Source organism: Pristiophorus japonicus, chromosome 1, assembly GCF_044704955.1.
Source record: "Pristiophorus japonicus isolate sPriJap1 chromosome 1, sPriJap1.hap1, whole genome shotgun sequence".
Classification (NCBI taxonomy): Eukaryota; Metazoa; Chordata; class Chondrichthyes; family Pristiophoridae; genus Pristiophorus; species Pristiophorus japonicus.
Window position 1 is genome coordinate 310,809,721 of NC_091977.1, and position 14,678 is coordinate 310,824,398.

The following is a 14,678-nucleotide window of genomic DNA, read 5'->3' on the forward strand; positions in this document are numbered from 1 at the left end:
CCCAACATCGCTCTCAGGCCGCCACACATCACTCTCAGGCCGCCCAACATCACTCTCAGGCCGCCCAACATCGCTCTCAGGCCGCCCTGCATCGCTCTCAGGCCGGCCCACATCGCTCTCAGGCCGGCCCACTTCGCTCTCAGGCCGCCCTGCATCGCTCTCAGGCCGGCCCACATCGCTCTCAGGCCGCCCTGCATCGCTCTCAGGCCGGCCCACATCGCTCTCAGGCCGCCCCACTTCGCTCTCAGGCCGCCCTGCATCGCTCTCAGGCCGGCCCACATCGCTCTCAGGCCGGCCCACATCGCTCTCAGGCCGCCCAACATCGCTCTCAGGCCGCCACACATCACTCTCAGGCCGCCACACATCACTCTCAGGCCGCCACACATCACTCTCAGGCCAGCCCACATCGCTCTCAGGCCGCCACACATCACTCTCAGGCCGCCCAACATCGCTCTCAGGCCAGCCCACATCGCTCTCAGGCCGCCCCACTGCGCTCTCAGGCCGGCAGTCTCTGTGGACGCTCGTCGGTGCCTCTCGGAAGGCAGAGCTTTGCAGCAGCATGCGTGTACCAGGAGCCGAAGATTCCCGAGTGAAAAGGACTCACCGCCGGCTGCACTCTGCTTGGCATATCACCGAGAAAAAAGTCATGAAAATCACGCACACTCCACCCCAGCGGTACCAGGCGGTTTGAAACGACATACCGACGTCATACCATTGTGAAATGGGCAGATCATCGATTTTGACCAGTTTTGGCCTCTATAACTGAACCGCATACATGCTGTGAAGCTGAATGGCAGGCTGAATGTTCTTCCCTTTAGCTCAATAAAATACTTAAATAATAATGTGCTCTGTGGGGTACAATGTACTAACAGGACAAGCTGGATAATGTAACATCATATAGCCCAGGTACTACACATTATGCATTTACACCACATTTCAAATCACAAAAGCAGATTTGCAATCTTCAGATGAGCTTCATGTTAATCCCATTATTTACCACCACATGAAAACGATAAGGAAAAACACCCTGCAAATCTGAGATCAAAGCAGATGTCAGACGTTCCGTCAGGCAAGGTCCCCAGCTCTCGCCATTTACCCAGAAATCCTGCTCAATCCATGGCCTAGAAATTTGCCTCGGGTGATGGAGCAAAGCAGGCAGTATCGGATCAGCCGCCTGTCATCTGCAGCGTTACCATAATGGAACCTAAGAACATAAGAACATAAATAGGAGCAGGAGTAGGCCATTTTGCCCCTCGAGCCTGCTCTGCCATTCAATAAGATCATGGCTGATCTGGTCTTGGCCTCAACTCCAGTTTTCTGTCCATTCCCCATTACCCTTGACTCCCTTATCATTCAAAAATCTGTCTACCTCCACCTTAAATACATTCAGTGATCCAGGCTCCGCAGCTCTCTGGGGTAGAGAATTCCAAAGATCCACGACCCTATGAGAGAAGAAATTCCTCCTCATCTCCATTTTAAATAGGTGACCCCTTATTCTGAAACTATTCTGAACTGAACATCAGGCGCTGTGTATAACGGCCCACCGATCCGATACCGCCCATTCTGTGTCACTGCCCGAGACAAATTTCTAGGTCATAGGTGGGGACACAGGTTTACAATGATTGAATAAGTTAAGTTCAGTTTGGGTCATACGGAATTGGGGGATTTTTACCAGTGTCTTCAGGATCGCATTCCGCCATTCTTATCATTTTTCTGTCAAAACCGCAGGACATTGGTCTTAGTTACAGAGTGAAGTAGTAGAAGAAAATTAATTAATTTCTGAGTAGCCCCCTTGAAAATAATTCTTCCAAGTGGCACTCATATCTTTCACTTGTGACTGAACATTGCAAATCCCTACCTCCAGACTTGGTGAAATCATTCCAGAAATGCCGATCAGTACAAGGTGGAACTCAACCAGATATTCTACAATAGTGCCAATGTTCTTTTCTATAATGTGGATCTGATACTTCGCCTTCTGACCTGACTGAGTGAATAAGTAAATTTGCAAAGCTTCCTGTGGAACCAGGGAGTTCCTTGGGATTGCTGCAGACCTCCTCATCTCCTGTACTGCTGAAGGCAAAAGAGAGAAATCTAATCAGGAGAATGAAGAAATTAAAGAAAGCTATATTGCATTTATATAGCTCCTTACATGACCACCAGACATCTCAAAGCACTTTATGGCCTATGGAGTACTTTTTGGAACACAGTCACTGTTGTAATGTAGGAAATGATGCAACCAATTTGCACACAGCAAGCTCCCAAATCTGTCTATCTCCACCTTAAATATATTCAATGATCCAGGCTCTGCAGTTCTCTGGGGTAGATAATTCCAAAGATTCACTGTTATGTATGTAAACATTACCAATGTGTAAGACTTGCCACCTGGGGCTACCTGTGACCCAAAGGTCACCTGCACACCTTGGGCAAGCAGGTATAAAAGGCAGTCCACCATGCTGCTTCCTCACTCTGGAGTTACATTAAGGAGACCAAGGTCACAACAGTTTGAACTTACAATATGCAGTCTTGTGGAGTTATTCTGAACATAACAATTGGCGACGAGTAACATCATGAACTTTCATGCGGTTATGGCTGCTGTTGGTAGTCTTGAGAGATTTGTTGAGGGTGATGATTGGGAAGCCTTCATTGAGCATCTTGACCAGTACTTCATGGCCAATGAGTTGGAAAAGGAAGAAACTGCGGTCAAGCACAGGGCGATTCTCCTCACCATTTGAGGGTCCATGATATAGGGCCTCATCAAAAATCTGCTAGCACTGACGAAAGCAACGGAGAAGTCATATGAAGAGTTGTGCACGCTGGTTTGGGAACACCTCAAGCCGAAGGAGAGCACCTTGATGGCCAGGTATCGCTTTTATACGCACCATCGCTCCGAGGGCCAGGATGTGACGAGCTATGTCGCCGACCTAAGACGCCTTGCTGGACCGTGCATATTTGCTGAATTTTTGGGGGAAGTGTTGCGGGACATTTTCGTGCTTGGAATCGGCCATGAGGTCATTCTTCGCAAACTTCTGTCTGCCGAATCCCTAGATCTGAGCAAGGCCATCACGATAGCCCAGGCTTTCATGTCTACGATCGATAACACTAAACAGATATCATTGCAGCATCGAAGCTCACCGGCAAGTACTATGCACAAAATAACGCCTTCAGCAGGCAGAACTGTACATGGCAGGGCCTGCACGCCTGCAGATGCCAGACCTCGGATGACTCAGAGTCTGCCGTGGGGCGTGAATGCGAATCCATTAGCACCATGTTGGCGCTGGGGAGGTAACCATCGAGCCCATCAATGTCGATTCAAGTACTATGTGTACAAGGGCTGTGGAACAATGGGGCACCTCCAGCGAATGTGCAGACGTGCTGCGACTCACCACGTGGCAGAGTCGGCAGAAGATGACCGATCCGGCGTGGATCACGCTGAACGAGTAAGAGAGACAACTCAACCCGAGGCTGAAGAGGAAGTGTAGGGAGTACACACCTTCACCACCAAAAGCCTTCCGATAATGTTAAAAGTCAAATTAAACGGCATTCCAGTTTCCATGGAATTGGACACGGGGGCGAGTCAGTCAATTATGAGCCAGAAGGCTTTTGAGAAACTGTGGGGCAACAAGCCACAAAGGCCAAAACTAAGCCCAATCCACACCAAACTAAAGAGCTCATACCAGTCATTATCAGTGCGGCAGTGAAGGTATTGTATGATGGAGCTGTGCGTGATTTATCACTATGGATTGTACCAGGCGATGGCCCAACGCTGGTCGGCAGAAGCTGGCTAGGAAAGATCCGATGGAACTGGGACGACATCAAAGCACTGTCTTCAGTGGATGATGCCTCATGCGCCCAAGTGCTAAACAAATTCCTGTCATTATTCGAGCCAGGCATCGGCAACTTCACAGGTGCCAAAGTGCAGATCCATCTTGTCCCTGATGCACTACTCGTTCATCACAAGGCCCAAGCGGTTCCATATATGATGCGAGAGACAGTCGAGATCGAACCGGACAGACTTCAATGAGAAGGCATCATATTGCCAGTCGAGTTCAATGAGTGGGCCAGTCCAATTGTTCTGGTGTTGAAAAGCGATGGGACGGTCAGAATCTGCGGGGACTACAAGGTAATGATCAACTGAGTCTCGTTACAAGTATCCACTACCCAAAGCGGATGACCTGTTCGCAACCCTAGCAGGGGGGAAGTCGTTCACCAAGCTGGATCTAACCTCTGCTTACATGACACAGGAGCTGGCTGAACCTTCGAAAAAATTGACGTGCATCAACACGCACAGAGGACTGTTCATATACCATAGATGCCCCTTTGGGATTCGCTCGGCTGCGGCCATCTTCCAGAGGAACATGGAGAGTCTGCTGAAATCAGTTCCACGCACCGTGGTGTTCCAAGACGACATCTTGATCACTGGCCACAACACCACCAAACATTTGCACAACCTGAAAGAGATTCTCAAGCGACTGGACAGAGTGGGACTCAGGCTGAAATGCTTCAAGTGTGCTTTCCTGGTGCCAGAGTTTGAATTTCTGGGGAGAAAGATTGCGGCGGACGGCATCAGACCCACAGACTCCAAGACGGAGGCCATCAAGAATGCACCCAGACCACAGAATGTGATGGAGCTGCGTTCGTTCCTGGGACTCCTCAATTATTTTGGTAACTTTCTACCGGGGTTGAGCACTTTGCTGGAACCATTGCATTTATTGCTACGCAAGGGTGATGACTGGGTTTGGGGTAAATCTCAAGAGACAGCCTTTAACAAGGCCAGAAAGCTGCTATGTTCTCACAAGTTACTTGTATTGTATGATCTGTGTAAACGTTTAGTATTAGCTTGTGCTGCATCTTCGTACGGGGTCAGTTGTGTGTTACAGCAAGCCAATGTGTCAGGCAAACTGCAACCGGTTGCATATGCGTCCAGAAGCTTATCTAAGGCTGAAAGAGCCGACAGTATGGTTGAGAAAGAATGTGTATACGGGGTTAAGAAAATGCACCAATATCTATTTGGACTCCGGTTCGAGCTCGAAACCAATCACAAGCCGCGCATTTCGCTGTTCTCAGAAAGCGAAGGTAATAACGCAAATGCTTCATCCCGCATCCAAAGATGGCCACTAACGTTATCTGCGTATGCCGACGTAATCCGCCACAGACCAGACACTGAGAACTGAGCTGATGCCCTCAGTCGGCTACCATTGCCCACCACCAGGGTGGAAATGGCGCAACCCGCAGACTAACGTCTTGTAATGGATGCTTTTGAGAGCGAGGGGTCACCCGTCACGGCTCACCAGATCAGGACCTGGACTAGCCAGGACTCTGTGCTATCACTAATAAAAAGCTGCGTCCTCAATGGGAGCTGGTCGGCGGCTCTCGGGGAAATGCAAGACGAAATTAAGCGGTTCCACCGACGCAAGGATGAAATGTCCATCCATTTGGATTGTCTCCTATGGGGGAATCGTGTAGTTTTGCCAAAAAAAGGCAGGGAAACGTTTATATGCGACCTACGCAGTACCCACCCAGGCATAGTAATGATGAAGGCTATCGCCAAGTCGCACGTTTGGTGGCCCGGCATTGACTCGGAATTAGAGTCATGCGTACACCAATGTAACATTTGCTCACAGTTGAGCAATGCACCAAGGGAGGCCCCACTGAGTCTGTGGTCATGGCCCTCCAAACTGTGGTCCAGGGTCCACGTAGATTTTGCTGGCCCCTTTCTGGAAAGATATTCCTAGTAGCAGTGGATGCTTACTCTAAATGGATTGAATGTGTAATAATGTCGTCATGTATGTCCACAGTCACCATTGAAAGCCTCCGAGCCATGTTCGCCAGCCATGGTTTGCCCAACGCCCTTGTTAGTGACAATGGACCATGTTTCACCAGCTCGGAATTCAACGAGTTCATGACCTGCAATGGCATCAAGCATGTCAGGTCTGCGCCATTTAAGCCCGCATCCAATGGTCAAGCAGAACGAGCAGACCAAACCATTAAGCAGAGCGTGAAACGTGTGACAGACAGTTCCCTGCAGACCCGGTTATCTCGGATTCTACTCAGCTACCGCATACGACCCCACTTGCTTACCGGGGATCCCCCTGCAGAATTGCTAATGAAGAGAACACTCAAAACCAGGTTCTCCCTAGTCCACCCGGATCTCAATGATCACGTAGAAACCCGGCGTCAGCGACATAACGTGTACCATGATCGCGCGGCTGTATCGCGTGACATTGAGGTTAATGACCCTGTGTTTATTCTTAATTATGGCCATGGTCTCAAATGGGTTGCTGACACTGTGTTAGCCAAAGAGGGGACTAGAGTGTTTATTGTCCAACTTTTGAATGGACAAACGTGCAGAAAGCACTTGGATCAGACCAAGCTGCAGTTCACTGACAACCAAGAACAGTTTGAAGAGGACATTACCATCATTGATCCACCCACACACACCCAACCAACAATCGACCTCACTGTCAACCACGAGGATGAACCCACCATGCCCGACAGTCCAATCAGACCAGCCACACTGCAGCACAGCAATGATCCGACCGACTCACCCATGCCAGGACTTCAACTCAGGTGATCAACCTGGGAACGCAGAGCCCCGGGTCGCCTCAACTTGTAAACAACTTGTATCTAAGACTTTGGTGGGGGGAGGGGGGGGAGTGATGTTATGTATGTAAACATTACCAATGTGTAAGACTTACCACCAGGGGCCACCTGTGAGAGACCCAAGGGTCACCTGCACACCCTGGGCAAGCAGGTATAAAAGGCAGTTTACCATGCTGCCTCCTCACTCTGGAGTTACAATAAAGAGACCAAGGTCACAACATTTTGAGCTTACGATATACAGACTTGTGGAATTATTCTGAACATAACATTCACGACCCTCTGAGAGAAGAAATTCCTCCTCATCTCCATTTTAAATGCGCGACCCCTTATTCTGAAACTATTCTGAACTGAACATCAGGCGCTGCGTATAACGGTCCACTGATCCGATACCGCCCAGTCTACGTCACTGCCCTTGACAAATTTCGAGGCCATATTCAGCAATCATCCTTCAATTCTTCACACTGTTGATTCCAGCTCTTAAAGGGGAGGTAATATCAAGCTGCAGCTGCTCATTTTCAGCATTGCTGCACTTGAGTGAGACCTCTGAGCTACTGTGAGAACTTTATGGGATGGCTGGTGGAAATCCTGCTGCAAGGGAGAGGGCCAGGCACTTCAATGATGTGGCATTGGAGACATTGGTGGGGGGCAGTGGAGAGAAGGAAGGAATCGTTGTTCCCTGCATCTGGAAGGAAGCCATCGCCACATGTCTTCAGGGCCATGTGGAGGGAAGTGGCTGAGGGGGTGTCGGCCAGCACTGTTGTCGATCGAACACTGACACAGAGCGACAAGAAGTTTAATGACCTCAGTCAGCTGGTCAAGGCGAATACATGCTTCCACAACCTCCTACATACCAGCCTCTGAACCTCTGTCTGTGCACACTGCGTAAACCACCACTCCCTCAGCACTCACCCACCAAACTTGTGCAGCTACTCAAAATCATGTCCTCATCTCATGCCTTGCCTATATTCACTGCTATTCAACCACGGCAGGCATATCTTCCACATACATAGCTAGACTCTTACTCACACAAATTCCTTTCTTTTGCAGGCCAAGATGGCACATAATAGGAGGGGGCAGTAGAGGACTGGAGGGGGTGAACCTAAACTGCAGGAACTGGCTGACCTGGAGGAGCGAGTGCTGCGGCTCATTGGTCCATAGGTGGTGAGCGTCATGGCCGGCGGAGATGTCGACCCCGCTGCGGGCAACAACGGTATCTTTATCCCCTCTCCTTTTCTCATCCCCGTCAAACCTGACGTCTTTATCACTTTCCAGCTCCTAATACTGTCTGCCTTCCTTGCTCCAGTCCTGCCCCTCTGCCCTCACGTAATGCGAGTCTTGTGCCATTTATGCTTTCAGATAATAAGCCAACAGATGTGCAGCCTGTACTTGAGCAGCCCCCCCGCCCCCCGCCTTCATCACACTCAGGAGGGAGAAGAGGAGGAGGAAGACCCAAGCACTGCGTCATTGCATCTCTCCCCGCAAGAACCAGCTCAGAGACTGGCACTCTGCGGTCCTTAGAGGTTAGCTTAGCAGAGAGGTCTACACTGGGTGATGAACCAGGGCCTAGCGGCTGCAGCAAGATCAAGGGGAAATGGTTCCTCAGGAGCCAGCTCCCTGGAGGGAGAGTTCTCAAGTGAGTTCTGCTGCACAGGACTCAGATAAGGACCTCGTTAGGAAAGCATTCTCAAGAAGGCTGATGGACATGATAGATACAATGGCAAGGGGAGATGAGGAGGCAGTTGAGCAGCGTGAGTCCGGGGTCGGTGAGGCCTATAAAGGCTCGTCGGAGGAGGAGTTTGGGCAGTTGAGCAGCGCGAGTCCGGGGTCGGTGAGGCCTATAAAGGCTCGTCGGAGGAGGAGTTTGGGCAGTTGAGCAGCGCGAGTCCGGGGTCGGTGAGGCCTATAAAGGCTCGTCGGAGGAGGAGTTTGGGCAGTTGAGCAGCGCGAGTCCGGGGTCGGTGAGGCCTATAAAGGCTCGTCGGAGGAGGAGTTTGGGCAGTTGAGCAGCGCGAGTCCGGGGTCGGTGAGGCCTATAAAGGCTCGTCGGAGGAGGAGTTTGGGCAGTTGAGCAGCGCGAGTCCGGGGTCGGTGAGGCCTATAAAGGCTCGTCGGAGGAGGAGTTTGGGCAGTTGAGCAGCGCGAGTCCGGGGTCGGTGAGGCCTATAAAGGCTCGTCGGAGGAGGAGTTTGGGCAGTTGAGCAGCGTGAGTCCGGGGTCAGTGAGGCCTATAAAGGCTCGTCGGAGGAGGAGTTTGGGCAGTTGAGCAGCGCGAGTCCGGGGTCGGTGAGGCCTATAAAGGCTCGTCGGAGGAGGAGTTTGGGCAGTTGAGCAGCGCGAGTCCGGGGTCGGTGAGGCCTATAAAGACTCGTCGGAGGAGGAGTTTGGGCAGTTGAGCAGCGCGAGTCCGGGGTCGGTGAGGCCTATAAAGGCTCGTCGGAGGAGGAGTTTGGGCAGTTGAGCAGCGTGAGTCCAGGGTCGGTGAGGCCTATAAAGGCTCGTCGGAGGAGGAGTTTGGGCAGTTGAGCAGCGCGAGTCCGGGGTCGGTGAGGCCTATAAAGGCTCGTCGGAGGAGGAGTTTGGGCAGTTGAGCAGCATGAGTCCAGGGTCGGTGAGGCCTATAAAGGCTCGTCGGAGGAGGAGTTTGGGCAGTTGAGCAGCGTGAGTCCGGGGTCGGTGAGGCCTATAAAGGCTCGTCGGAGGAGGAGTTTGGGCAGTTGAGCAGCGTGAGTCCGGGGTCGGTGAGGCCTATAAAGGCTCGTCGGAGGAGGAGTTTGGGCAGTTGAGCAGCGTGAGTCCGGGGTCGGTGAGGCCTATAAAGGCTCGTCGGAGGAGGAGTTTGGGCAGTTGAGCAGCGTGAGTCCGGGGTCGGTGAGGCCTATAAAGGCTCGTCGGAGGAGGAGTTTGGGCAGTTGAGCAGCGTGAGTCCGGGGTCGGTGAGGCCTATAAAGGCTCGTCGGAGGAGGAGTTTGGGCAGTTGAGCAGCGCGAGTCCGGGGTCGGTGAGGCCTATAAAGGCTCGTCGGAGGAGGAGTTTGGGCAGTTGAGCAGCGTGAGTCCGGGGTCGGTGAGGCCTATAAAGGCTCGTCGGAGGAGGAGTTTGGGCAGTTGAGCAGCGTGAGTCCGGGGTCGGTGAGGCGTGGCTTGTGCAGCTACAGGGAGAAGGCAAAAAAGAAGTAGAGAGAAATCGAAACGTGACATCACAGCCAAGGTGGTAAGTGATTGGCTGGTGATTGGTGAGTAGTTTTTCTTTTCTTTTTTATATCAGTAAGTAACTTTTTAATATTGTTGTTGCCACTTTAAGTGTATCTAAGGGTTAAGTCATGGCAGGAGAGCTCAGACATGTGTTATGCTCCTCCTGTACTATGTGGGAAGTCAGGGACGCTTCCGGTGTCCCTGACGACTACGTGTGCGGGAAGTGTAACCACCTGCAGCTCCTAACGGACCGCGTTTCGGAACTGGAGCTGCGGGTGGATTCACTCTGGAGCATGCACAATGTTGAAAATGACGTGAATAGCACGTTTAACGAGTTGGTCTTACCGCAGGTAAAGGGTCCACAGCCAGATAGGGAATGGAAGACCAACAGGAAGAGCAGTGCAAGAAAGGTAGTGCAGGGGTCCCCTGCAGCCATCCCCCTGAAAAACAGATACACCGCTTTGTTGAGGGGGATGACTCATCAGGGGAGAGCAGCAGCAGCCAAGTTCATGGCACCGTGGCTGTCTCTGCTGCACAGGAGGGCAGGAAAAAGAGTGGGAGAGTGATAGGGGATTCAATTGTAAGGGGACTAGATTGGTGTTTCTGCGGCCGCAATCGAGACTCCAGGATGGTATGTTGCCTCCCTGGTGCAAGGGTCAAGGATGTCTCAGAGCGGGTGCAGGACATTCTGAAAAGGGAGGGTGAACAGCCAGTTATCATGGTGCATATAGGTACCAATGACATAGGTAAAAAACAGGATGAGGTCCTACGAGATGAATTTAGGGAGCTAGGAGTTAAATTTAAAAGTAGGACCTGAAAAGTAGTAATCTCAGGATTGCTACCAGTGCCACATGTTAGTCAGAGTAGGAATCGCAGGACAGCTCAGATGAATACGTGGCTTGAGGAGTGGTGCAGAAGGGAGGGATTCAAATTCCTGGGATATTCGAACCGGTTCTGGAGGAAGTGGGACCAGTACAAACCGGATGGTCTGCACCTGGGCAGGATCGGAACCAATGTCCTTGGGGGAGTGTTTGCTAGTGCTGTTGGGGAGGAGTTAAACCACTAATGCAGGGAGACAGAGGGAAATAGAATGGGGGCAGAAGCAAAAGATAGAAAGGAGAATAGTAAAAGTGGAGGGCACGGAAACCCAAGGCAAAAAACAAAAAGGGCCACATTACAGCAAAATTCTAAAGGGGCAAAGTGTGTTAAAAAGACAAGCCTGAAGGCCCTGTGCCTCAATGCGAGGAGTATTCGTAATAAGGTGGATTAATTAACTGCGCAGATAGCAGTTAGCGGATATGATGTGATTGGCATCACGGAGACATGGCTCTAGGGTGACCAAGGCTGGGAACTCAACATCCAAGGGTATTCAGCATTTAGGAAGGATAGACAGAAAGGAAAAGGAGGTGGGGTGGTGTTGCTGGTTAAAGAGGAAATCAATGCAATTGTAAGGAAGGACATTAGCCTGGATGATGGGTGGAGCTGCGGAATTCCAAAGGGCAGAAAATGCTAGTGGGAGTTGTGTATAGACCACCAAATAGTAGTAGTGAGGTTGGGGACAGTATCAAACAAAAAATAAGGGATGTGTGCAATAAAGGTACAGCAGTAATCATGGGCGACTTTAATCTATACATTGATTGGGCTAACCAAACTGGTAGCAAAGCAGTGGAGGAGGATTTCCTGGAGTGTATTCGGGATGGTTTTCTAGACCAATATGTCGAGGAACCAACTAGGGAGCTGGCCGTATTAGACTGGGTGATGTGTAATGAGAAGGGACAAATTAACAATCTTGTTGTGCAAGGCCCCTTGGGGAAAAGTGACCATAATATGGTAGAATTCCTTATTAAGATGGAGAGTGACAAAGTTAATTTGGAAACTAGGGTCCCGAACTTAAGGAAAGGTAACTTCGACGGTATGAGAAATGAATTGGTTAGAATAGACTGGCAGAGGGCAAACATTTAAAGATCACATGGATGAAATTCAACAATTGTACATCCCTGTCTGGAGTAAAAATAAAACTGGGAAGGTGGCTCAACCATGGCTAACAAGGGAAATTAAGGATAATGTTAAAGCCAAGGAAGAGGCATATAAATTGGCTAGAAAAAACAACAAACCTGAGGACTGGGAGAAATTTAGAATTCAACAGAGGAGGACTAAGGGTTTCATTAAGAGGGGGAAAATAGAGTACGAGAGGAAGCTTGCAGGGAACATAAAAACTGACTGCAAAAGCTTCAATAAATATGTGAAGAGAAAAAGATTAGTAAAGACAAACGTAGGTCCCTTGCAATCGGATTTAGGTGAATTTATAATGGGAAACAAAGAAATAGCAGACCAATTGAACTAATACTTCGGTTCTGTCTTCACGAAGGAAGATACAAATAACCTTCCGAATGTACTAGGGGACAGTAGGTCTAGTGAGAAGGAGGAACTGAAAGATATTCTTATTAGGCGGCAATTGTGTTGGGGAAATTGATGGGATTAAAGACCGATAAATCCCCGGGGCCTGATAGTCTGCATCCAAGAGTACTTAAGGAAGTGGCCCTAGAAATAGTGGATGCATTGGTGATCATTTTCCAACAGTCTATCGACTCTGGATCATTAACGATTTGGATGAAGGAATAGAGTGTAATATCTCCAAGTTTGCAGATGACACTAAACTGGGTGGCGGTGTGAGCTGTGAGGAGGACGCTAAGAGGCTGCAGGGTGACTTGGACATGTTAGGTGAGTGGGCAAATGCATGGCAGATGCAGTATAATGTGGGTAAATGTGAGGTTATCCATTTTGGGGGCAAAAACACGAAGGCAGAATATTATCTGAATGGTGACAGATTAGGAAAAGGGGAGGTGCAACGAGACCTGGGTGTCATGGTTCATCAGTCACTGAAAGTGGGCACGCAGGTACAGCAGGCGGTCAAGAAGGCAAATGGTATGTTGGCCTTCATAGTTAGGGGATTTGAATATAGGAGCAGGGAGGTCTTTATGCAGTTGTACAGGGCCTTAGTGAGGCCTCACCTGGAATATTGTGTTCAATTTTGGTCGCCTAGTCTGAGGAAGGACATTCTTGCTATTGAGGGAGTGCAGCGAAGGTTCACCAGACTGATTCCAGGGATGGCTGGGCTGTCATATGAGGAGAGACTGGATCAACTGGGCCTTTATTCACTGGAGTTTAGAAGGATGAGAGGGGATCGCATCGAAACATATAAGATTCTGACGGGACTGGACAGGTTAGATGCGGGAAGAATGTTCCCGATGTTGGGGAAGTCCAGAATCAGGGGACATAGTCTTAGGATAAGGGGTAGGCCACTTAGTACTGAGATGAGGAGAAACTTCTTCACTCAGAGAGTTGTTAACCTGTGGAATTCCCTACTGCAGAGAGTTGTTGATGCCAGCTCATTGGATATATTCAAGAGGAAGTTAGATATGGATCTTACGGTTAAGGGGATCAAGGGGTATGGAGAGAAAGCAGGAAAGGGGTACTGAAGGAATGATAAGCCATGATCTTATTGAATGGTGGTGCAGGCTCGAAGGGCCGAATGGCCTACTCCTGCACCTATTTTCTATGTTTCTATGTTTCTATGAACACCTCTTGGCAGTGGTAAGGAGCGTGGAGGAGTCTGCCTCTGGCATTACAGCAAGCTCTGCACACACCATGGAGCCCATCATTTCCAGTCTGTAGATGATGATGGACTTCCAGAGAGACCGTGCAGATCCAGACCTCATGACGTGTGTCATGGGCGATGTGGCAGCTTCCATTGCAACAGAGGCAGAAGCAATTCAATGACTTGGTGCTGTAATGCAGTCAGTGACTGCTGGCACCAAGACTCAGACTGGTCTCATGAAATGTCAGCTTGATGCCACGCATACTCTGACTGCTACCATCACCGCTGGGTCCACCACAGTCCACCGGGGTCTCACGGTGTCGCAGCAGCGTACCCAACTGTGCTCCAACAGATTGGTAGGGATGCTGATGTTTTGCCCTGGGGAGTAGCAGTGGATCAGTGGAGCAGGAACCTGTTGTCCTCTCTCAGGATGACAGCATTCCTGATCCCACCACTGCCACTCTGCTTTGGACTTGTCACTGTCTGTCACCCAGCCAGCTAGGATTGCCGCCCCCAGCCTGAGATGATGGAGTCTACAGCCGGGCCTTCCAGGCCAAGATCTTGCAGTCTCTGATCCTGACACACAGAAGCCTTCCAGCAGTCATGCTGCAGCCACAGGGGACACACTGCGGAGGAGTGGTAGAATAGATATACCAAAGAGGGGATATAAGAAAATGCAAAAGGGTGATTCTTAAATACATTTTTTCTTTATGGTACTCTTAAATGCTGTGACTGAAATTTTAATTGGAACATTTCATCTTTGCTGGTGTCTCTCATTTCAGTATTGGGGCTTCGGTATGGAAGGGCAAATTGATGTGGTAATGGGGATGTCCAGAGGAACCGAGAAGTGGGCTGGAATTCACTGGAACCGAAGCCTGATGAGTCAGTCATGGACTGCCCTTGCAGAATCCCGATTGTTTGCCTGCTTCCTCTGTCGCTGGTGTTGTTGCTCCTGTTCCTCTTCGTCCTCCTCCTGCTCCTCCTTCTCCTCCTCATCATCCTCCTGCCGAGGTTGTGGAGTTATGCCTGGTGGCAATGGCTGCACCCTCATGATGGCCAAGTTGTGCAGCATGCAGCAGACGATGACCAGTAAGGACACCTGCTCAGGCGAATATTGGAGGCTCCTCCTGAGCGGTCAAGACAGCGGAACCGTTGCTTGAGGACTCCGATGGTCTGCTCAGTGATGTTCCTGGTGGTGGCATGGCTCTCATATGAGTGCTGGCAGGAGTGTTAGGGTTGCAGAGGGGAGTCATGAGCCAGGTGGAGAGTGGATAATCCTTGTGTCCGAG